Consider the following 26,525-nt stretch of genomic DNA (forward strand, 5'->3'; position numbering starts at 1 on the left):
ACTTCACACTGGGCTGCCCAAATCCTGAAGTTGTTTCTGTACAAATGTTTACTTAGATAACAGAAAGTCCTGGTGAGGATAGCATGCCAAATAGAACTCAGATGCAATCACAAAAACGTATTAAACAAAACCTCTTATACAAAGTAGATCAACCTTCCAAAAATAGGGGTTATAATATATCTAAATGGAAAGTTTGGAGGACAGCTGACAGTGCCAATGTGGGTTCAGGAACATTGTCTCCTACAGTATGGCTGGTGCAAGAAAAACAGTAGAAACAAACAAACAAAAAAAAAGTCTGCCAGTTTTCCAGAAGTTAATTCATTTACCTTCTTTCTCTGGATGAATCAATTCACAATGTTACTAAACATTTATTTACTAACCTACAGTGTAGAAGCATTGTATCGGGTGTTGGGTGAGGATACAAAACAAGAGCTGAAAAGGCTTATAGTCTACCATGATCTTGGAAAGCCTTATTCAAGCTACAAGAATGTGACTTTGTGAGTTACTTCATCTTACACCCTATTTCAGCTAGTGAGGTGAATTTTCAATCTTGCTGCAATTGCAGCTTTGCAAATATACGAACTCACTTAGATTCTGTCCTCAGTAGCAGTCAAGTGCCTGGAGGTGAGCACCAACATGCTGCCACCTCTGCAGTAATGTGGTTGGTCTGTGACGCCTTCTATTCTTTCCTCCAAGTGCTCATTGTCAGTTATAGTAGTGATGATTTTCTGCATCATTCACATTGTTTTATTCCTTTATCTTTATTGTTACATTTTGCCTTAAGAATTCAATTACATAAAATTAAGAATACTCTGTTAGTTAAATGTTGAAGCAACAAAATTTTCTGTGGAAATTACATTTTAGGTTTAGGAGAACTCATCTCTGAGGGATATGTAAAGGAAAAAATTATCCTCCCAAGGCTGAAGGAAGGAAGGGAAAGACAAAACTATACTATAATAATGGAAATTTTTCCCAGTAATTACACAAATTCAATGCAATTATCAATGAATTTCTTAAAGAACTGGGAAAATACTTTAAAGATCATGTAAAAGAACCGATATGCGACTGTTGCCAAGCTATTTGAGAGTGGGACAGTGAAACTGTACTTACAAGACATTTATATTATGAAACTACACTAATTAGATTGGTATAATACCAGCATGGAAATAGCCAAATAGATAAATGAAACAGATCAGAAAATCCAAAACAAATCCAAGCATATATAATAACTTAATATATGCTAAAAGAAGTATTTCAATGTGTGGGGAAAGAGGATGTTTGGACAATTGTATATACCAATGGAAGAAAATAAAGGCAGATCTTCACTTCATATAAAAATAAATTTTACATAGGATAATAATCTAAACCTAAAAATACAACAATTAAAATTTTTTCTAAATAGGAGATTATCTATAAAACCTCAAAGTGGGAAAATTCTTAAGCAATAAAGGAGATAATTAATTTTTTAATGGTAAAACAAAAAAATCAGCTTGGTATAAAACACCATAAACAAAGTCAAGAAAAAAACTATATTCTAAAAGATAATATGTACAAAACTCATGACTAACAAATAGTTACATTCCTATGATACAAAATGCTTCTACTAATCAATAAGCATAACAATAAATCTTGCCAGAGTGGGCAAAGAAAATACAAAGACAGTTTAAAGAAGAAGCACAATTCACAAAGACACAAATGCCCAACCTGAAAATAACAAGAAAAATGCAAAGTAAAATAACCATATATAATTTCTCAACCATTATCACTGCAAACATTTAAGACTGATATTTCCAGAGCTAATGAGGATGTGGAGCTCAGGCAATCTCATGAACTGATTGCTTGTATTGTTTGTTTTATGAGGGGGAAGTAATTAGCTATATTCGTTGATTTCCGCTTGGAGGAGGTACTGGGGATTGAACCTGGGACCTCTAAGGTGCTGAGCATGCACTCTATCACTTGAGCTATACCCCTCCCCCTCATGAACTGATGATGGGAGTTTGAATTTCCTCTTTTTGGAAAGTATCTGACAGTTTCTGTTAAAATATTAAATGTGCATAGCCTTTGACTCAGTAATTTTACTTGTAGAAATTCATTGTATGGAAAACAAAATCACAAATATAGAAGGGTGTATGTAGGAGAGTGTTTACTGCAACATTGTTGGTAACAATAAAGTAACTGGAAACAATCTGAATGGCTATCAATAAAGTAATTATTAAGTATATTAAGGTACCATCCACATGATAGATGATTCTGCAGTTATTAAAGAGTTTTTACACTGACCTGAAAAATCTAAGATATGTAATTAAGTGAAAAAAGTGTAAGTTGTAGGGCAATATGTATAATATGATCTTATTATGATATAAAAACCTCTATAAATATGTATATTCACATATGTGTATATATATATATTCATGTGTATATGCACACACATATTAAAAATATGGAAGAATATCAGGATACCAAATGTTAATATTATTTTCTTTTTTCAGGAAGATAAGATTAGAGGAAAAGAGGTATTATGTCTATCTGAATCTTTTATGTCCCCAGAATCTTATACACTGTAGACATTCAAGAAATGTGGAGTGGATAGATGGATGGATGAACAACCTCAATGTGACCCATTTGTTTAAGTTAACTATGACTTAAAACAGCAACAATCTGTAATTTCTTAGGAATCTATGGGCTGGTTGGGCAGATTTTCGCCTAGTTTTGTCTGGGCTCATTCATTCAGCTGTATTTAGCTACAAGATCAGCAGACAAAAGATCCAAGATAGTCCTATTCAGATGTCAGTGGGTTCTGGCTATCAAATGGGATACCCTGGTTCTCCATTCCATGGCCTCTCATCTTCTAATATGTTAGATAGGCTTCCTTTCATGGCAGACTCTAGGCAGCATTCCCAGGGAGAGGATAAAAGCTGCAAGACTTCTTGAGTCCTAAGGTTCGAAACTCACACAGCATTACTTCTGCCACATATATCAGTCAAATAAAGGCACAAGACCAACATATTCAAGGGATGATGAAATCTACTCCACTTCTGGAAAAAAGAATTTGTTCTATAGGCTACCTTCCGGTCACAATTATTTACATTCCCTGCACATGCAGAATTTATTCACCCCCCCCTTTCAAGACTCCAAAAAACCTCATCCAATCACAGCATCTTGAAATCCAATATCTAGAATTTGTACCCATATTGAACTTACCACCTACCTATCCACCATGAGACCAGCATCTTTTAAAATAAGCTGTAAGAACTTCAGCCCTATTACCAACCAACCTCCAAGACTCCATCACCTTACTCTTCCTTTACACTTCTTCCCAGATTGACACTGACTCCTGACCTCTTGCTTTGCCTCCCACTTTTTCCCCCACATTTGTACCTCCTGTCAGCTGATACAATTTGTCTGGCATAACCCTAGGAATCTTCTCAGAAATGTATTATTCTCTCTGGTGCCATTCTGTTTCCATGACTCTTGGTAACTAACCCATCCCAACTAACCCCATGTAGCTGGCAGGGGAGGGTATCAGATATAATGGAAGCATTAAATTAATCTTTCAAAATATTTCTAAAGTTGCTTAGAAAATCAAAGCAGTTAAATTGTACTTATGACTTCAGTAATGACTTGTAGTTTAACATTTCAGTGCTTCATTCACCCGTCTATAAAGTAGAATAAAAAAATTCCCTAGGGCTATAGCTTGCATCCCACCTATTTACAATTTGTTACTGGGAAGATTTACAAAGATACTGCTTTATATTTTATTTTTCCATCCCACAGAAAAACTGTACAGTTTTAAAGTTATCATACATTTTAACTGGCAAGTTTAATTAGATAATCATCTTTTGAACTACACCTCAAAATAGTTCGATCAAGAAGAATTGCCTTTATTAAATTTGACAGAACTCACTTACAGTTAACTTTCTAGAGAATAACTTCTATTTTAAAAATTGCTACTTGTGTTCCATTTTGCACTCTTATTATAACCTTAGACCTGATTCATTATGATAAAGAGAACAAAAATGGATATTCTTTTTCCTTTTCAAACAAATTTCTGAAATGTTCATTTTGTATACCCAAAGCAAGCTGAATGAGGTAACCAAACCATTACAGTGATTCTTTTTGCTAAAAATAGAGTCAAAGCAGATAAATAAATTTCATTTCTCAGGTGTACTTCCTTAGTCTTGGTCTTCATAGTCCATGGGCTCTGTGTAGAAGTAAAGCACCTTGCAATGTAATTTATAATTGGAGTTATTTGTTTGGAAATAGCATTTGTTATTTTCTACACCTAATATAGCTTAAAATGTGTGACATCCCATATCCCTGCCTATTTGCAATTTCACTTTGATATTCTCCACTAAAATAATCTTAAATTATCATATTTGAATACTATCTTTAGGCATCGCTTAACCTCCATTCAGTATTCTTATAGCTGTCTATGCAGACTAGCTACCAAGATATTCATATTTACTTTTCAAAAGATACATTTGAGCCACATTTCAAACATCTCACTAAGCCAAATATAATTGATTCACTTATTCAATAAACACTACCCACCAAGTTCAGGAGATACAGCAATGACAATGTCCCTCATTGAACTTACATCCTAGTATGCAGAGAAAGTCAGTAAACAAATAGGCAAATAAATGTAGAAGTTACTGAATGGAGATTAGTGATCTGAGGAGACAATGAAACAGGATGCAGAGAGTGAGCACCAGGATGGGGAAAGGAGAGAGGAAGATACTTTATGTGTAGCAGTAATGCCCACTAGATAGAGATGAGAATATCATGTCAGATGAGTTTATTTCAGCCCAGGTAACTGACCTCCTGAATATATTTCTAACTCTGACCAAGCTCTCTCTTCCTCCACCCAGGATCATGTGGCAGATCAGTGTCTCCTTTGTCACACATGTTAGTGATCTCAGCACACCAATACTTAACAATCTTCTAGACTCTTTAACTTCCTCATACTTGCCTTAATTCCATTGGGTTTAATTATCATAAAACAACTGACACAAAAATTGTGTTTTTCTTTAGAGACCTATTTTTTAATGTATTCTATTCTGAAAAGCAGTCAAGTCAGGGTCTTTGAGTTTGTTAGGACCTCACTTGGATAAGAGATTCAAGTTCTTTGTAGAGCTCGTTACTACTATTTTTTTCTTCGAAGGTAGATCGGGTCTTTTGCCTTTTCCATTCAAAGCCAGAAAAGAAAACTGAAAGAAATGCCAGAGACCAAAAAATAAACAAGAAAACCAAGAGAAAACTATACCCACCCTATGTGAGAATAATCTGAGTTGCCATCAAAATGAAATTTCTGGCATCATTTACTTGACTTGGAGATGATTCAGTTATATGCAGGTTATCTTTTATGATCATACATTAATTCTTAGCCAAAATCTGTTACTTTAGACAATTTCTGTCTTCTTCACAAAGTCCATCTGCATAGCTTTAGCTATTTAAGTTCCTATCTGTGTTTCTGAAATGGGGTCCTTTTCACACCACCATCTTAACTGTTTTTCAATTCAGTTCAGTTGCTGTTTTTCAGCAACTGCTTCCTGTGTATTTGCTTTGAACTTTGTAGAGATTTGATCTCCTGATCTCCACTTTGTATCCACAGGGACTGAAAATCATAATTCTATTTATCCTTATCACCTCCCTTGAGGAGCTATAGTTTCTTCATCTGATTTTTTTTATTTCTAATCCTAAATCTTGAGACTTTTGTGAATGTGAATCAGTGTAAAACATTGTGCTTGCCCCAATACAAAAAACATAAGGATTGTACAAAATGATTGAATCACATTATTTTCATATAAAAGATTCAGTTCGGGTCTATGAGGGAGAAATAATCCTAAATGATAGCCATTCAGTTTATCTGAGCATATAGTGCTATAGGTAGATATTGTTTCAAGGAGTGGAGAGGATTATGTGAATTGCTCCAGAAAATGAGTAAAGCTTCTGGCTCCTATGGGGTTATGCTTTGTCTACCAGCCTGCACTGTTTTCCACTGTTGTACGCCGGCAGAAAGAATACTTTGGAAGAAATGTTTACTCTGGGTTTTTGCTGGATCATAACCACAAAAGAGATCAACTAGAACAGAGAAAATTTAAAGTTTAAGGATTAAAGAGTTTGTTAATTTCAGGGAGAAAGAATATTATGAATACCTAAAAACTTTTCTTAATGGAAAATGGCTTTTGAGTTAGAGAAGCATTAGAATGAAATTACTGTTCCCTCCTACTCTGCTTTCTCATTGTATGATAAAAATGATAGGTTTGTTGCACTGGCCAATTTCCATATTTTTGAGACTTTTTCTTATGGTCATTGTTATCAAAGTCCACTTATTGTTTAAACTGTCGATTGAGTATTTTTTTTCTTCTCTCTCTCTCTCTGTGCAATATAGGATTTTTAAAAACTACACTACAATTTGAACCTTGTATATTCATTCCTATATTGCTGTTATTATAGAGACTATCTAGCCAAAAGGCAACATAGAAATATACTGGCCAAACTAGCAGAGAAGTATAAAAGATTAGCAGCTGCTGAGTAATAAATTAGTCGCTCAGTTCTATTTATTCAGATAAAAAGAAGAAAGCAAAAAGTGGAGAACCAGCAGATTAAATAGATAGGTATATATATGACTAGAATACTTTTCCCATGTCATCAGTAGTTTTTACCCTGCATAGACTGGTTTTAGTTGGAACTTGTTAAGATATGTAATCTCCAAGAATGAATGACAAATAAAGATAGTGATTTTACTGACCCTCTAACTTAATAAAGAAGCCACTGTGCTGTGGTACAATTTATCTCTTCAGAGAAGACTTTTTAAAAATTGAGTGAAAGGGTTGCTGATTTTCATTTGAGAAAATTTTATTATGTGAGTCTTTGCTTTCTCACCTTCAGTTTAATATTATATTAAAATGTAACATTGCAATAAATTCTCCATGCATCTCAGACTTCTCTAGAGTACCAGGAAGATCCATTCCTTGGTTGGCTTTTTGATGCTTTGAGACCACTGAAAAAGAGATAATATTCATATCTTCACTTTTGTTTCTGGTAAACTAACTTGTTTTGATGAAACTCAAAGCATTTGCTGCTAAGGCACTTACGGAAACAGAGATATTGTAAATTGTTAGGGTTTTAAATTTTTTACTTATTCCTTTATTTAGCACGCCTCAAATGTGCAAGTACTGGTTATGTCATCATCATTCTGGCATGAGACACTCCCTTTGTCTTTCCCCTTCAATCTGCAGCTAGTAAAACATCCATAACTCAACAAAAGTTTTTCTGCCCGCCTACTAGGATGCCAAAGAGATCCACACATCTGTATACCTGGCAGTGAGTGGACTGGAACACACAAAGGAGGTAGAACCAGGGGAACAGTAGAGGCATTACTCATGATCCCAGCCCCCTCTCTGAGGTGGCTGAACTCAAAGCCCCAGAGAACCCAGTAGCAGCAGCAAAGGTGGCACATGTGACTCTGACCTTTCAGCTACAGTAGTACTTATAGCCATAGGGAACTGGGCAGCAGGGGTGGCAGGACCCTCAGTCCCAGTCCCTCCAGCCATGGTAGTGCCTGCAGCTCCAGCCCTGCACTCACAGTAGTGGTGCATGCAAACCCGCAACCCTGGATGCAGTGGAGGCAAATCAAGGTCTCTGCTCCTCACCACCTCCCCATTCCCCCTACCATGGTGGTGATGCCAGCAACCATTATTGCAGGATCTCCAAAGCAGTGGAGGCACCACCAACCTGATGCCCCTGGCAGCAACACCAGTGACAGCAGCAACAACAAGGTCCCAGAAACCTGGAGGCACAAGCAGCAAGCAATGAGGAGGGCACTCACAACACCTCTAGCTGTGGTCATAAAGGGTGGAGAGTGCAGATTCTCAAATACAGTCAGAGGGAGATCAGGTAAGAGAAATAAAAAACTTGTATTATAGTGCCACCTACTGAAAAACAGAAGAAGGATCTCTAATTATCAATCTGTTGAATTTTTACAATCAAAATAAACAAAAGTTTTATCCTAATAAGAAAGTTGTTCACTACTTCAAATGTGCTGGGAGAAGAACAATTCATCAAACACCATGAAAAACCACAGTAATATGGGGCCACAAAAAGAAAATGACAATTCTCCAGAAACAAAACTTAAAGTCACAGAAGACTGTGATCTGATAGAGAATTCAAAATAGCTATCATGAAGAGACTCAGTGAGCTACAAGAAAACTCAAAATAGCAGTCCAATGAGCTCAGGAATAAAATTAATGAACAGACGGAATACTTTGTCAAAGAGACTGGAACCTTAAAAAAGAACCAAACTGAAATTCTGGAACTGAAGAACTCAATATGTGAGATGAAGAATCCAATAGAAAGCACTGGAAATAAAGCAGACCATATGGAAGAGCGAACTTACGAGCCTAAAGATAGAAATCTAGAAGTGATTCAGGTAGAAGAGAAGAAAGATGTAAGATTTTTAAAAAATGAAGAAAATCTATGAGAGCAATCTGACTCCATTAGAAAAGGCAATATAAAGATAATGGGTGTCTCAGAAAAAGAAGACAAGAAGGGAGCAGAGAGGTTATTTAAAGAAATAATAGCTGAGAACTTCCCAAACCTTGGAAAGAAACTGAAAATACAGGTCCACAAAGCTAATAAAACACCTAATTATCTCAATGCAAAAAGACCTTATCCAAGACACATTACATTAAAACTATTAAAAGTCAGTGATAAAGAATTTTAAAGGCAGCCAGGGGGGAAAAAAAAAACCAGTAACCTACAAAGGTACATTCATTGGGCTATCAGCAGATTTCTCAGAAGAAATTCTACAAACCAGGAGGGAGTGGAATGACATTCTCAAAAAATGTAAAGATAAAAATTGCCAGCCAAAAATACACTATCCAGCAAAGTTATCCTTCAAATATGAAAGAGAAATAAAATCTTCCTCAGACAAATGAAAGCTGAGGGAGTTCATCACTACTAGACCTCCCTAATAACAAACGTTGAAAGAAACTCCTCTATCTGAAACAAAAAGGCAAAATTACACAAAACTTTGAGTTAGGTGACCAATAGACAGACAGAATTAGAAAACTGTAACTCTATATCAGAATAGATTGTTAATTTCTTAATTTAGCATAAAGTTTAAAGGGAAAAATACTAAAAATAACTATAGCTACTTCAATTTGATAACAAACTTACAACATAGAAAAGATAATTTGTGACAAAACATTAAGGGGAAGAGAAAAAGGATAAAACCTGTATAGGCAAAGGAAGACAAGACACTATCAGGAGAAAAAGGACTATTTTATCCATGAAATGTTTTATGCAAATCTTATGGCAACCATAAAAGAAAAATTGAAAGCAGGGACATGAATCATAAAAAAGAGAAAACTGAGGAAAACATCACAGAAAATCACCAAACCAAAATAGCAGGCAGAAACACAGGGAAAAAGAAACAATGGAGATATAGAGCAACCAGAAAACAAAAGATAACATGTCATAACTAAGTCCTCATATATCAATAATCATCCTAAATGTAAAAGGACTAAATTCACCAATCAAAAGACACAGAGTGGTCAGATGAATTAAAAACAAGACCCAACTATATGCTGCCTCTAGGAGACTCAGCTCTAAAGACAGAGACACAGGCTCAAAGTGAAGGGATGAAAGATAATATTCCAAGCAAATGGCAGCCAAAAGAAAGCTGGTGTAGCCATACTCATATCAGAAAAAATAGACTTCAAGCCAAAAACAGTAACAAGAGACAAAGATGGATACTACATAACAATAAAGAGGACACTCCATCAAGAAGACATAACATTTATTAATATTATGCACCAAATGTAAGAGCATCAAACATATAATGCACCAAAATTTATATACATAAATATATATGTATATGAATATATATAAAATCTTAACAGACCAAAAGAAAGAAATTGACAGCAACACAATAATAGTAGGGGACTTTAACACCCCACATACATCAATAGGTAGATCATCCAGACAGAAATTCAACAAAGAAACATCAACTTTAAATGAATGGAGATATATATATATATATTTATATATATAAAGTCTACAGAATATTCCATCTAAATGCAGCAGAATACCCATTTTCCTCAAGTGCACGTGGTCTGAAAGGCAGACCATAAGTTGGGACATAAAACAAGTTTCAGTAAATTTAAGAAAACTGAAATCATATCAAGCATTTTTTTCTGTCCACAATAGTGTGAAACTAGAAATCAACTACAAAAAGAAAGCTTGAAAAAGCACAAATATGTGGAGACTAAACAACATGCTACTGAAAAACTATTGGGTCAATAAAGAAATCAAAGGAGAAATAAAAAAATACTTGAAGACAAAAGAAAATAAACATACAACAAATCAATATACAATGTATAAAAATTAATCACATGTCTGTACACTAACAATGAACTAATATAAAGAGAAATTAAGAAAAAAACCCATTTACAATCACAACACTTATATGTAGAATATAAAAATAAATAAATAAACAAGCAAACAAAACGAAACAAACACTTAGATACAGATAACAGACTAGTGGTTTTCAGAGGGAAAGGGTCGGGGGGGAAGATAAAATGGGTAAAGGGGGTCCATGTATGGTGACAGATGGAAACTAGACTTTTGGAGTTGAGCATGCTATAGTGTATGCAGAAGTATAATTATAATGTTGTATAAATTAAATTTATATAATGTTATAAATCAATGTTACCTCAATTTTTTTTAATGTGCAAAATAGTACCTGAACACTAATGGGGGGGGGGTGCTGGAGGGATGCCATGGCTTGGAACTGCTCTGTTCCTCTTAGAGACCAAGTTTCAAGAAGAGAAAATGTAGACATGGTAGGTAATACATGCCTGGCACTCCTGCAGCTTTCTGTGCTGTGGACTACAATGATTCACAGGCACATCACAGCATCCGTCTACCTACGGCGTGGCTACTGTTTGCTAAGCATGTACCACTTATTCTGGAAGAAAGATATATACACCATATCTGAAATATCAGAGAGTTTCAGGATGACATTAATTGTCAAAAACATAAAACACAGATGACTGGATAAAGAAGTTGTGGTATATTTATACAATGGAATACTAGTCAGCCATAAAAAAGAATAAAATAATTCCATTTGTAGCCACATGGATGGACCTGGAGATCATAATTCCAATTAAGTAAGCCAGAAAGAGAAAGAAAAATACTATATGATATCACTCATATGTGGAATCTAAAAAGAAGAAAAAAAGAGGACACCAAAGAACTCATCTACAAAACAGAAACAGACTCACAAAGTAAATAATTTTATGGTTACCAGTGGAAAGGGAGTGGAAAGGGATAAGTTTCAGAGTTTGAGATTTGTAAATGATAACTGCTTTATATAAAAACAGATTAAAAAAACAAATTTCTTCTGTATAGCACAGGGAACTTATATTCAATATCTGTAATAATCTTTAATGAAAAAGAATATGAAAATGAATATATGTATACATATGCATGACTGGGACATTATGCTGTGCACCAGAAACTAACACATTGGAACTGATTATACATCAATTTAAAAAAAATACATATATATAAATGTGTGTGTATGTATGTATGTATATATATACATAAAACAGTTGTCTCGCTCTGCTTATTCATATGTATTCTCTTAGAACCTAGAGTCTTCCAGGGACAGAAATTGTGAGACACTTCTTAGGATTACCAAATGTGTGGTTTTAAAAGGTGAATGCAAATTCCAAAAGTTTAAATTTAAGGTCAAGGTGTGCCTAAACCACTTGGGAAACCTGGCTCAATCTGTATTATCATTATTCACCATACCACTTTATGCTTGGTCTCTCTTGAAGTTTTCTTCTGAAGTACAGGCAAAGTTTCTGTCATTAGGGGGCTACTGTTGTGTGAAGTCAGCAAGTGCAATTCAAACTTCAAAATATGCATTAAAGTCATTATATTTCCATTCAGTAATTGCAGTAAGCTATAAAACCCTGGCCTAACAGGTTCAAGGAGAATACTGTAGTGGTATTTATAAGACCTACTTGCTATGACAGCCTCATGTAAACACGCTCTCAAGTAAATGTTCATTTCATAGTGACTTCTGCTATCAATACTTCTGGCAACTTAGTTTCCAAAACTGTCAATACATCCTTCACTTCACATGTTCTTAAGTGACATGTTCCACTTCTCTAGCTTGTTATTTATTCGTTAGCTTTATTGATTTAAATTCCTTCTCTGCTTCTACTTATATGTCTAGAGGAGAATGATATTAGCACAGATTTTGTGACAAAGATGCAATGAACAGCTTAAAGTGATCACTACTGGATCTCTCTGTAAGGTTGAGGGAAAATGGAAGGATATAAGTACATCAAGATGTGTTTGCCACTATTCCTAATTTACACAAACCAATTGCCATGAATGTAATTTTTAAATTCAGCTAATATTTTCTTTTTAGATAATAAAGAACCCGTAATCCTGTCATTTAACAAACATTTCTTAGTCCCTACTATGAGCTCACAACAGTATTAGGGATATTAGGGATGGAAAGATAAATAGGGCATGCTCTTTGTTCACAGCCTAGTGGGGTAAAGAGAATTTTTTTTAAAAATCACGCTACAATGTAGTGAGTACCAAAGTAAAAATTTGAATATTTCAGGTTGAATTTTTTGTTTTTGCTATATATAATAACAATTTCTTTCTAAGAGACGCCTATAAAACAAAAGTTCTTGATGGGATCTGGTAGGCAAGTTTAAAAGAACATCAAGTGTTCAACTGCCTTGCAGAAGTGAGGAAGAAGAATTTGACAATTCAGGAAGGAAGTCTAGGACAGCACAGTCCAGTAGAAATATAATGTGAGCCACATATATAATTTTCAAGTTTCTGGTGGCTACATTTAAAAAAAAAACAAGAAAAAGGTGAAATTAATTTTAATAATATACTTTAACTCAATATACCCAAAACATTGTCATTTCAATACATCAAAATTTTAAAAATCATTGTAAAATGATTATAAATCAATAAAAAATGTTAAAAAAATTTTTTAAATTATTACCATGATATTTTACATTCTTCTTTCAAAGTCTTCAAATTCTGGTTTGTATTTTACACTTATAGCACATCTGATCCCAAACTAGCTACATTTCAAATGCTCTAGAGCCACCACAGGTGATCAGTGACTGGCGTATCTGACAGCACAGATCTAGCAGGTGAGCGAAGACGGGAGTAACCAATGAGAGGGCAGAAGCCTGTGCACTGTGTAATACAATCTTTCCCATAACCTCCCAGTCTTCGGTTAAGGATCCCATACTCACAGATAACTTGGTGTGAGGGATTTGCGTTGCAGAAAATGATGAAGCTAAATTTCACAAAAGTACTGATGTGGTGTGGGTCAAATGTGCAACAGTATGTTTAAAGACAAGGAGACCTGAAAGGGTGTGAATATGTAGCTGAAGAAGTGAGGAGTTATTAAGAGATGAAGCGAGACAGATGGGCTGGGTGAGAATGGAAAGGACTCTGTGTACCATGCAAAGGGATTTGATTTTGTGTTGAACACAGTAAGGAACTATGGAGTGTGTTTGAGAGAGGTGATTAGACAGGCTTATTGACAAAGGGAAGAAAATTTCAGGCTGTTGAAAAACAGGACATTTTCTCTTATCCCACAGCTGGCTCCTTGGTTCCAAGGACACAGCCATACAACAGGATGTTTTATGTTCTACAACTGCTGCATCAATCCCCAGGACATACCCCCGTATCTCTTTCTTTCTTCTCTTTCCCACCGAATTTTCTGTTTTAGGGCTGAGCTACCCAGGAGGAAAAAGCTGTAAGGGAAGATGATGCGCACCACAGGAATGAAGATGATGGGAATGAAGACAATGATTGCAGAGCCTTCCAATAAAGACCCCGCGCTGGATCAGGGACGGGATCTGTCTCGACTTGACTGAAGGCTCCCCGCTCAAGCATTTTCTTTTCTGCTTTTTTTTTTCTCCTTCCTTCTCTAAACAATAGAGCAGGGCTTTTTGTTCTTTGCATTTTTTTCCACTTTGTCCCTCTGCCTCTGCTGAGAATTCTTTCTCAACTGGTAGGAAAGGACCCACACATTTGGTAGGCTTGCCCACATATTTGGTGGTGTTTCCAATTTGGGGGTCTCTCTATCCACTAATATGCTTATGCCTGAGAATATATGATCAGATTTCTGTGTGTCTTCACTTGGATGTCCCACAGGCACTTCAAATTCAACGTGATCAAAATTTAACTCATCATCGAACCATTCCTTCAAACCTGCCATTTCTAATTCCTCCCACTCTTTTATCCGCCCCACCCCTACCCCCTGTGCCTACCTCCTAATGTCTTGCAAGGCTAACTACTTTCCCCACTTTTCATTTCCCTAACCCTGTTTCAGGCCATTACCATCTCCCAACTAAATGACTGCAACTGGACACCCTCTTCAAACTTGATGAATTTCAGTCCATTCCCTACAGAAATATAAAGTTTTCTAAAACGCAAAGTAAATCATGAAGTTTCTTGTTTGTTTCCTGCTTTTCTTAGAAGAAATTCCCAATCTCCTAAATTTGGTTTAGAAGGTGCTAAGTGATCTGGTCTTGATTACTTCTTCAGCTTTACTTCAACTAATTTTGTTCTCAGCTTCAGGTTCAGCTATACTGAACTTTACTTACAGTTCATCAAATGTGCCCACCACTTCAGAGCCTTTGGTGGGTGCCGTGTCTTCTGTATGGAACATATCCCCTAACATTGTGGTCTCTATATACATGACCTTGTAGGAAGTCTCTCCAATTGTCTCCAGGTGTAAGTTAGATTGCCCTCCTATATGGCTCTCTAGTACCCTGTATTTCTCCTATCATTAACCATCACATAACGCATTATGTTCACAGTAAACTAATTTCTCCACTAACACAAAGGGTAACCATGTCTTTTTCTCAGTGGTACCTCCAAGTCATACCATATCTGTCACAGATTGAGTATTCAGGAAATGTTTGTTGGTTGATTGATTTATATCAATAGATTGGAGGCTTTGAGAGATCAGAAGAAGGTATCAAGTTAGATTACTGTGACAGTCTATATTATAATAGATGTTGAAAGCCTGAAAAAAGGCAGGAGGACTGATAATATTTGGGGGATGACTATAATATACTGAAAAATATTTAGTAAATTATACTGAAAAATATGAGTAACGTATACTAAAATTTACTTGAGAAAGTAAAATTGATATGACTTGGTAACTAACTGGATGTAGGAGGCAAGAGAAAAGAGTTAAGGATGATTTCCAGTTTTAAATCTTAATGGTTAGTGATGCCAATAAAAGAAGCAACTCAAAAGAAATCAGCAAGCTTGTGTGTAGAATAGGTACAATAAGAGTGTAGAGGAATAATGAGGTCAATTTTTAGTTTCAGGGAAATGTAGGACATACATCCAACTGCTGACTGAGAATCTCCTACTAGAAGTAAAGCTCCACAAGTTCAGGAAAGAAGTAGGATAAAGAAAAAATTTTGAAAGTCATTGATCTATTGATCACAGCTGAAGTCATGGAAATGGATAAAATTATGAAGCAAGAGTATGTGGAATGAAAAGAGAAAGAATGAAAATGGCACCTGAAGAGCATCAGTTTTAAAGATGAGGCTAAAGAATGGAAGCCATAGTACCTCTGGCCAAAAATGGCAAACTGAACACACTCATCTACATTCTCCCCATCCAACCCACACTAAAATAAGGATATAGATATTTTTACTTAAAAGTATAACTCATAAGGACAGGCATAACAGGCATGTGATGAGAAGAAAAGAGCATACAATTTTGTAAGGATTTCAAACATTTGGACAAATGGTAAATAATTTAGCAAGCTGGAAAAAAAGAAATAGAAAACACCAAAATCTTATCCAGCATTAAGGGTGGCCAAGAACTAAGCCAATTTATGTAACATCATCCCACAAGGATCAGCAAGACCTGGCAGCGGTATACACTTCAGAAATTTGCAGTAATTCTCTCACATATTCAGTGCTCCATGTAATTTTTTAGTTTTCAACTCTTAAGTATGAGCAGACAACCAAGTATTACCAACAACAGAGAATTTCTACTATGAAATACAAAAATTGAAACAGACAATTAAACAAAAGTTGGAGGAGACTGGTTTTGCAGGAAAAAAATCTCCAAAGAAAATTCATATTAATAACCTTAGGCAGAAAATAAATAAAATGCTGCAACCATGTACAAGGAACAGGATAATATTTTTTTTAAAAGGACATTCTAAGAACAAAAAGAGGGGTAAATTCCTAGAAGATTAGAACACTGACAGTAGAAATAATTCAAATGATAAGTTTGAAGAGAAATTTAGAGACTTGTCTAGAAAGTTGGACAAAAAGATAAAAAGATTAAATAAAGATAAGAAAAGTGCCAGTGTGGTCAAGAAGTTATACTAACACAAACAGTACAGAGAGAAGAGAGAAGGGACAACCATTTGTATGTTTACCATGGCTGCTGTAACAAAGCACCATAAACCTAGTGGCTTAAAATTACATAAATGTCATCTATTTCAGTACTGTACTGGAGATTAGAAGACTGAAAGCAGTGTCATTGGGTTAACATCAAGGTGTTGGCAAGGCTGGTTCCTTCTGGAGGCTCTAGGGAAGAATTCATTTCCTGTGTTTTCTTGCTTGTAGAAATCACTTGTATTTCTTGCCATGTAGTTTCCTTCCTCCATCTTCAAAGTACATTACTCTAACCTTGTTTCTGTCATCAAGTGGCCTTCGCTCTTACTCTGACTCCTTCTGTATACCTATTATAAAGGACCATTATGATTACATCTGGCCTAGCCAGATAATCCAGGATAATTTTCCTATCTGAAGATAATTAACTTGACCACATCTGCAAAGTCCTTTTTGACATAGAAGGTACGACTTACATGTTCCAGATATTAGGATACGGAAATCTTGGAGGTAAAGGGAGTGGTGAGGAGAACCAGAGAGAGCATTATTCAGCCAACCACACTGTTGATGAAATAAACCATGAAAACTTCCTGCAACTGAAGGATCTGAATTTGGAGATTAAATATACACATTACTTCCCAGCACATTAATGAAAACAGAGACACAATAAAGCACAACGTAGTGAAATTTTAAAATATCAGAAACATATGAAAATCCTATAGGCTACAGTGTAAACCATAATTATATAATTATTCTCAAGAGCACATTGGACATTAGAAAGCATTGGGCTTTTCCACCATAAACAAAACAAGAATGGGAGAAAATATTTGCAAATGATGCGACTGACAAAAGCTTAATTTCCAGAATATACAAATAGCTCACACAACTTAAAATAAAAAAATAAACAACCTAATACAAAAATGGGCAGAAGACTTTATCAATTCTTCAGTGAAGACATACAAATGGCCAACAGGCACATGAAAAAATGCTCAGTATTGCTAATTATCAGAGAAATGAAAATCAAAACTACAATGAGGTATCACCTTACACCAGTAAGAATGGCCATCATTCAGAAGACTACAAATGCTGGTTAGGGTGTGGAGAAAAGAGAACCCTCCTACACTGCTGATGAGAATGTAGTTTGGTGCAGCAATTATGGAAAACAGTATGGAGATTCCTCAAAAAACTAAAAACAGATTTACCACATGGTCTAGCAATCCCCCTCCTTGGCACATATCCAGAGTGAACTCTAATTCAAAAAGATACATGTACCCCAATGTTCATAGCAGCACTATATACAGTAGCCAAGACATGGAAGCAACTTAAATGTCCACCAACAGATGACTGGATATATATATATGTAATGGAATACTACTCAGCTGTGAAAAAGAATAAAATAATGCCATTTGCAGCAACATGGATGGACCTGAAGATCATCATTCTACGTGAAGTAAGCTAGAGGAGGAAAGAAAAAAACCATATCGTATTTTTATATGTGGAGTCTAAAAAAAAAACAAAGCCATAAATGAACTTATTTACAAAACAGAAACAGATTCACAGACAGAGAGAACAAACTTATGGTTTTCCAGGGGAGAAAGGGTGTGGGAAGGGACAAATTGAGAGTTAGAAATTTGCAGATACTAACTACTATATATAAAATAGATAAACAACAAGCTTCTTCTGTATAGCACAGGGAACTATAGTTAATATCTTATAGTAAACTATAATGAAAAAGAACATAGAAAGGAATATATGTATGTATATGTATGATTGAAACATTATGCTGTACACCAGAAATTGACACACTGTAAACTGACTATACTTCAACTAAAAATTTTTAATTAAAAACATAAAAATTGAGAGAAAAAAGAAACAGTTTATTGAGCATCTATAGTACGTTAGGCACTATGCTAAGTACTGGGGAGAATACAGACATGGTGAAGGCTTCCAAAAAAAAAAGAAGAAGAAGAAAGAAAGAAAAAAGGCAATGGAAAGGAGTTATTTCCAACCTAGTATTCCATAACTAACCAAACTACTATATAAGTGTCAAGTTAGTAATCCTGATATCCATACCTGACAAAGATATGGCAAGAAATGAAAAGTTTAAGGGCAATATTTCTCATAAATTAAATACTCCTAAATGAAATATTAGCAAATCAAATACAGCAATATAGAAATAGGATAAGATATTAGCACCAAGTAGAATGCAAGTAGAATGCAACTTAACTCCCAGAATGCAAGATTAGTTGAACATTTGAATGTAATCACAACCAATGTAAATTACCACATTAAAGGAGAAAAACCATTTATCAATGAATTAAGAAGAAGCAATTGATAAAATTCAACATCTATTCATAATAAAGACTCTCAGCAAACTAGCAATACAAAAGAAACTTCTCAATCTAATAATGCATTGTTTTGTTTTGTTTTTTCTGGTGGACATTGGTAAGCTGATTTTAAAATTTATATGAAGATGTAGAGGACCCTGAATAGCCAAGACAACCTTAAAGAAGAATTAAGCTAGACATACACTTCCAGATGTCAAAACTTACTATAAATCTATAGCAATCAAGGCTATGTTGATGACGTAAGGATAAGTAAATAGATCAATAGGTCAGAACAGAGTTTAGAAAGAGATCTACACAGTCATCTGATTTACTCAAAGGTGTCACTGCAGTTTGGTGGGGTACACAATGTTTTTCTCAATAAAGGATGCTGGAGATAGGGTACTCATACGGGAAAAAATGAACCTTGATCCATACTTTACATCTATTCAAATAATTAATTCAAGTAGATCATAAACCTAAATTTAAATGTGAACATTTTAAAGCTTCTAGGAGAAAATATAATATTTTGTGATTTATCCATACAATGTAATATTAAGTACCAAAAAATTATAAAACATTGGTAAACTCAGTAATATGAATGAGTATCAAAAACATATGGAGTGAAAAAAACATAAATGCAAAAAAGCACACACTATATGATTCTATGTTTATGAGGTTCAAAAGGGCAAAATTAATCCAAGTCATAGTAGTCAGAATAATGGTAACTCCCTAAGAGTGACTATTGACTAGGATCGGGCAGTAAGAAACCTTTTGACTGATGGAAATGTTCTGTATCTTCATTTGGGTGGTGTATACAGGTATATACATATTTTAAAAACCGTACATTTAAGATTTGTGCAACTTACTATATATAAATTTTACCTTGATAAAATTTGAAAGGCTTAATTGATATTTCAGGGTAGAATAAAAACATTTTTAGAGATGGAAAGTCACAAATATGCTTTCTGTGAAAGCTATTCGAGGGTGTATTCTACAAAATGAGAGAATACCAACAATGAGAAAGACGTGGGATAGAAAAAAAAGGGTATCAAACCAAGGAGAGAAAGTAAAGGATCCCCAGCATAATGATAAATAAATCCCAGAATGTCAGCTGTACCCCAGATATGGAGGGAGAACAGCCCAAATTGGAGCAAGCTCTGAGAGAAATGAGTCCAAAAAAGATTAATTTAATAGAATGCCTGGTACATCTGAATATATAGAGACGAGGCTTAGACAACTGCAGAGAATCTGAGGTTTCATTAATGAAAGGTACGTAGAAAAACAGAAACAATAAGACAACTTATTTTTCCCCCGAGAAAACCATAAATTATATAGGAAAAATAATACAAACAGTTTACTACTTAACTTGGCTCTTTGAAAAGCACTTGCATGGTTATAATCACGTGTTCACTAAATATCTCACCAACTATAATATAAATAAAAAACAGGTTAAATAATCAGCTAAAGGGTGAAAGGGGTCCCTCTGGGATGAAGAGAATGAGCAGAAGCATGTCTGGAGACTGATGTTTTTGTAGTAAACTTGGCAGCGTATTTTAATTTCTTAAGTGATGCGCATAAACAATTTTCTCTTAAATAAAATTTTCAAAGTTTTCAAAGAGAGAATGAGAGGGATGCAAAAGAGATTAAGAGGTGATCAGTCAGAAGATGAACTTCAGAAGGACTAATGGTTGGACTGAGTGATAGATTGCTGCTGATCATGGTCTAGATGGAATATCCCAAGGTTTTCAAATTAGGTTTTCAATGCTATACCCTTGCATTTTAAATCGGTCATTTTTCAGAACAAGACCACTTTTGTTTTTGAAAACATCCTTTTTTAAAACGCAAAATGCTTTAAATAATTTGTGAAGCATTCTGTCAGCATTTTATGCTTGCTGGGAAAAGAAATTTTCTTCTCTCTTCCTGTTATTGCTCTCTCTCAACACATTCAGTAGAGAATTTATTACTTATTAAAGCAGATGACATTCCTTAAGAGTTTTCAGGAATTATAAACAATTACAGGAAAGAAAAGTGTTTCCTTCCCCAAAAGGCAATAATGATGGAATCCACTATTGAATATGCCAGCGAGATCATAGAGTTTAGAGAGCAAGCTCAGTGTTTTCACCTTTATTCCAGCTGATAGAAGATGATGCAGTATTCTATTATCCACAATGACAAGTGATTTATTGGGATACTTTCTTTTCTTCCAAACTGTTTTAAACCATTGTTTTTTCCTCCAATTGCACTGATTTTTCATCTTAGTGCATGTACGGGCTATAAACATTTGAGAGATCATTTTTTTAAAAAAAACCCAACAACAACATTCTCAGCTCTTAAAGACACTCACTTTGTTAATGCTAAGCCACAAATGGAGGTTTAGCTCATTGCATGCCCAAACAGCTTTTATTTAGGCAGACTTTTTTAGTAGCCTTGTCTAAAAATAACCAAAGGCTAGAAAGTTCCTAACATTTTCCCCAAAATCAGCTTTCTAAAATCTTCTTTTAGGAAAAGGCTTTGTGTGAGGAGCCAGATATTCTTGCTAAGAGAGAAAATTACTTTAAAATAGGCTTCCCAAACATTTAAGGCTGTAGGGAGCAGATTAAAGGTTGATAGTGGGACTGTGATGATTATGTATGCACCATTTTTCAGGCTTGAAATCCAGATGTGCATTTTCCTTGCCCTCAAGGGAGGTGAGATTGTCTGTCTTATGGTAATTGTTTAGAAAACCAACAGACAAACAGTTTTACTGAAGTTTTGAAATAAGAACAAAATATTTAAGAACCTTTCCTCCTAATGTTCTTCTCCAATGGAGAGAGACTCGTACTTCAGGTCACTGCTTAGAGTGGCAGATTATTATTTAGTTTTCAGGTAGGGAGTTGGTGGGGAGTACTAGAATGCTGAGTCAAATGGTGCTTTGCAACATTGAGATCTTTTTGACAAATTGCCCAGATTTCATGGTTAATGAGCCATTGTTATCTGTGTTCTGTAGATGTACAAAACGAAAATTCTGAAAGACTAAAGACTGCCACTCAAGTGCATTTTCCATTATTGATTGCCACTTGTAATTTTGTTACACACTAAAACTTAGACCTGTGTATGCATGAAATGGGGGAAAATTTTAAAGGAAGAGTGTATTATTAAAGATAACAATCAGTATAGTTTCAGGTTGCTTTTTGTTTTAAAACATATCATCTAGCAAGAGGGAACCTTAGATTAGGTAACAAAAGAATTGGATTCTGACTACAGAGTGATTTGAGTAAGTTACTTAATCTTTGTGCATCTATAGCTTTATCACCTGTCAAAAAATAAAGTGAAAAAATGAAGAGACATTAAAAATTCTTCTAACTCCAAAAATGTTTGGTTTTATTTTCAAAATACCATGATTTTCATGGGATACTAGTCTATGATATTATCTGTTTAGAATATTAAAAGATTTTATCTATATTTTAATAATTTTATCCACTTATTTTTAATATTAATCTTTTGATTTAATTTAAAAAATCACACTCAGAAGATATTGGGAAAATTTGTTGTACACAGGCCAATGTCATAACTTTTTGTTTGATATTAAAATTATAATATTAAGGTGCTGTCATTAGTTGTTTTAATATTACGAAATATTTTAGCTATATTTTAATGTATACATGTAATAAACATCTACCATCTGTTATAATAATTTTCTATGTTCAAGATGGAGCTGCTCCTACCTGCGGTGCCAAGTCAGCAAACCAAAACTTAGGAACCTTCTTATCCTTATAAATGTTCCACTTGACCAGAAACGCAGTATAACCAATCAGCCAATCCCCAAACATTAAGCCAGCTCTGGGCTCTATAGTTATTTTCTTCTACCTTCTCACCCCAAATAAAGTTGATTATGTGGCCCAGTCAGTATTTTCTAATTTTCTTTTCCTTGTTCTTTTTTCTTTATCCTATAACAACTTCCTGCTTTCCACCCCATTTGGCATTTCTCCAAATGAAGACCGTCTGCTTCACAAAGTGTTAAAAGTTCATTTGTATTACCTAAATTGTCTCCTTTAAGCATTTTTTTTTAACACATTCAATTTAAGAAAAAATTCCACTCATCTCCCTTTCTCTCTCAAAAGAGTCATTATCCTAAAGTTGGTGTTTATCATTTCTAATTATGTTCTTATAAGTTTACTATATAAACTCTGTATAAACTTATTGCGTATACAATAAGTGTCATCTTGCATTGTCTATTCTTTATAACAGAGTAGCATACTGTATTTATGCTATATATAACGCAAGGTTATATTTTTGATATTATCTACATTGATTTAGCTATAACTCATAATTTTAATTTTCTATTTTAATGAATTAATGTGAAAAATTGCTTATTTATTCTCCTGTGGATAGGAATTTGTTTTCAATTTTTGAAACAATATTTCAATAAATATCCATATATATGTGTGTATATATATATACATATATATACCTCCTGCACATATGTAAGGATGTGTCCCTAGATTATATATGTAGGAGTGGAATTACTGAGTTCTAAGGTTATGTACATCTTTGAGTTTGTGTCTCCAATTGCTCACCAAAGTGATTATACTAATTTATACTTTCATCTACAGTATTTACAGTTTCCTATGATGTACAGAAAAATTTTATTTAAATTAGTCAATCCTTTTTATGCTTCCTGGGTCTTGTTTAAAGAAACTATATATAACATGAGGTCAAAATATTTTTCTCTATATTTTCTTCTAAAAAGTTTAGTTTCACATTTTATATTTGAGTCTTTAATCCATCTGGAATTGATTTTTGTTTACATAATAATCTATGGATTCATTTTTATTTCCATATGAATAACCAACTGACTTAACATTAAGTTTGAAGTTAATCTGTCTCTCTATCCTCCTCAGAAAAAAAAAATATTCTACTCACCATTAAAACGTTCTAAGTTCTATGAAGCCTGTCTTCTAGAGTTATTTGTGGTTGCTTCAACTCAGTGTTCCCAGAGATATTACCAGCTGAAATCATGTTTTAGGTTAATTTCTCAATGTAGAAACCACCTAGATAGTGTAAACTTGAGCACCAAACGAATGTAAAGGTCAGCTCATATTTGTAAATTCTCAGAGGAAAATTCTGCTATCCTAACTCCCAACTCAGGCTGCAGTAAGTTGCTTGGTTGGTCTCTGTGCCAGTGAATAGATATTTTTCTAATTCACCCTTGACTTTATTCACTGATGGTGCAACTCTTCAACAGTTTTTCATTTTATTTTCTATTTCATTTTCAACTCCCAGACTCATGAATCCACAGCATCATTTCCTGTCCCCACAGGGCCATTAAATTCCAATTCTTGATAACTAAGAGATGGAACCAACCCCATCTCCCAAGGCAGCTGCCACTTCAGCTTTCACTCTGGGGCTTTGTTTCCTCATCATTTATCTCCCCTGGCATTTTTGAAATTCTCTTGCAAGCATCCAGATGAATAGTTGTTAAGTTCTATCTAGTATTTCTAGGTATTTAATAACTGAAGGCTATTCAGGTTATCTAATCCCTGACATCCAGAAAATGAAGCCCTTTAAGTTGTTTTAATATAAGTCAATATTGGGTATTATGTTTACTATTCAATTCAATGATGGAGAAGATAATTTTACAATTACTAAAAATGAAATCAAATTTGTCATATATGATCAGTGAGCAATCTTTATATTAATATCACATCCAAAATGGTTTAGCTCTTCCTTAGATCTTTTTAAAGCTTTTTTCAGAGGCCAAAGATAAAAAATCTGGTTGCTTTCAAAGCACTATTATTTATAAACTCATGTAATTTATTATGTATTTGGATGTATATGGATATAATTATGATTAACTCATTTATTCAACTCATCTCATCTTACATTTTCTTGACTTTTATTGAAATACCATGTGTCATGACCTATAAGAATTCAAAGTCAGTTATTTTGCCAAGTTTTCCTACTATTCCCCCATAACTAGCCTATATCCCCAGTAAAACAAACTAGAGGGCATTTTCCATCCCAATGTGAAATATTTTTCTGTCTCTGAACCTTTGCTTATGCTTTAAACCATGCAGATACTGTAATTGCTCAGTTCTCAGGTCCAGCTCTCAAACCCTACCCATCTTCAAGGCCTCTTTATATATCTGTCATCTTCATGAAAGCAATCTTTATTGCCCCAAATATGACCTCCAGTCTCTTTCTGCATAACTCTTGTGGTTTTACCATGTTCTATCTCGGTTTACTGCTTTTTGGGATTTTATGTTTTGTTTTAGCTTAGAAAATAAGCGTCTCTATCGTTTTTACTTTTATAATCCAATGAAACACTTTGAAAATTAGTGGAAAGTCAATAAATACTCATTAAATTTCAAGATAAACAAAAGCTCCTTTGCAATTCAAACCAGATGTTTTAAATAATTGTAAATAGTGTCACTTTTTAGAATATAAACCTTGAAAGGGAAGATTTAAACTGTTACATGCATATAAGGTGTGACAACACATGGAATAAACCTCTCTGGATCCCTACAAAAAGGAAGGTTTTTATACTAGATGACTCCTGAGGTTTCTCCTACCTCTAAAATGCTGATATTCTTCTCCAACATCAGACAGATGTTCATGACTATTTCAGTTGGGGGCCCAGTGTTTGCATTCTCAGTGAGACGATCACCTGACGAGGACCAGGAATGCAAGCTCCTCTGTTGTCTTAGCTTAACACTGTGCCTGTTGAAAATGAGAAATGGCTATAAGATCCAGCTTCTCTATTGTAGAGCAGATAATGCAGGATGGATTTGAAGCTGAGAGGCAATAAACTGATAACTGGCACAATAGGGGGTATAAATTTCATTGCATACATATTATCTTCAATTTAGGAGCAGATTTCCTAAAATTTAAAAGATGGAATGGTCATGTTATGATGTGAGAAGGTAAATTTGGATTTAAAAATTTGTATAATTCTTTCAAACACCAAGGTACTAGTTAATAAACTACAATTTCAGTATATTAAATTGTAGTAAAGTAGCTCAGTGTATTATACGATTTTAACTTTTTCTATAATTTTGCAAATGAAGAATACATTTCACCTTTCCAAATTGATTCCAGTTTGATATCAAAGTCTATTTGTAATAAATACCATAAGCTACTCATTGGGGGGAAAAAAGACAGACATGTGATTTAAAATGAAACAGCATCTCGTGGTTGGTGTGTTATAATAAATCTTTGACTCTAATCTCTAGGAATTTGAATAAACAGATATAGTATGATAGCACTGAAACATCATGTTCCTCAATCAACCAGATGAAGGTCTGTTCTTCTCTACAATTTTCTTTGGTCTCATCATTTACTTGTTCAAAAATTTTTTTCTATGATATTTAATAAATATAAAAATCCCTTGTACAACTTAGGCAGTATGCCACAGTGGTTAAAAGCATGTTCTTTAAAACTAGACTGAGTAGGTATGAATCTTGACTCATACTTTTGAGAGTTTGGGGAACTTGCTTAACCCCTCTCTTTCTCAGTTTTGTCATTTGTAAAATGGGGACAGAGTACCTGCCTCATAGGGTTTTTGAATGTATTAAATGAAGTAACACAAGTAAAGTGCTTAGGACATTGCCAAGAACACAATAAGTGACAGAAGTTTGTTGTTTTCCCTACTACCTATATCCTTGAGAACAACTGTCAAGCACTCTTGATTGATTATGGTGACTGGTTAAGAAACAACTAATTTTCCTTGAAACTCTCTTATCACCACATCAGAGAACAGAGGGATAAATACAAAATGAATGCCTTCTCC

At 34.5% G+C, this 26,525-nt stretch overlaps 1 protein-coding gene across 2 annotated transcripts in view; it reads right to left on the reverse strand.

Annotated features, from left to right (window-relative positions):
• Nucleotides 1-26,525, reverse strand: part of C2H4orf33 (chromosome 2 C4orf33 homolog) — a 617,194-nt gene that overhangs the window by 512,719 nt on the left and 77,950 nt on the right. The window contains exon 12 of one of the 2 annotated variants that reach the window (XM_072937507.1): nt 25,419-25,456. The exons of the other annotated variant lie outside the window; for it this stretch is intronic. The gene's annotated coding sequence lies outside the window, so the exon portion shown is untranslated. Of the gene's footprint in view, nt 1-25,418; nt 25,457-26,525 lie in introns of those variants that run through there. 2 annotated transcript variants of the gene reach the window in all.

The sequence above is a fragment of the Vicugna pacos genome, chromosome 2 (assembly GCF_048564905.1).
Source record: "Vicugna pacos chromosome 2, VicPac4, whole genome shotgun sequence".
In the NCBI taxonomy this organism is placed as follows: Eukaryota; Metazoa; Chordata; class Mammalia; order Artiodactyla; family Camelidae; genus Vicugna; species Vicugna pacos.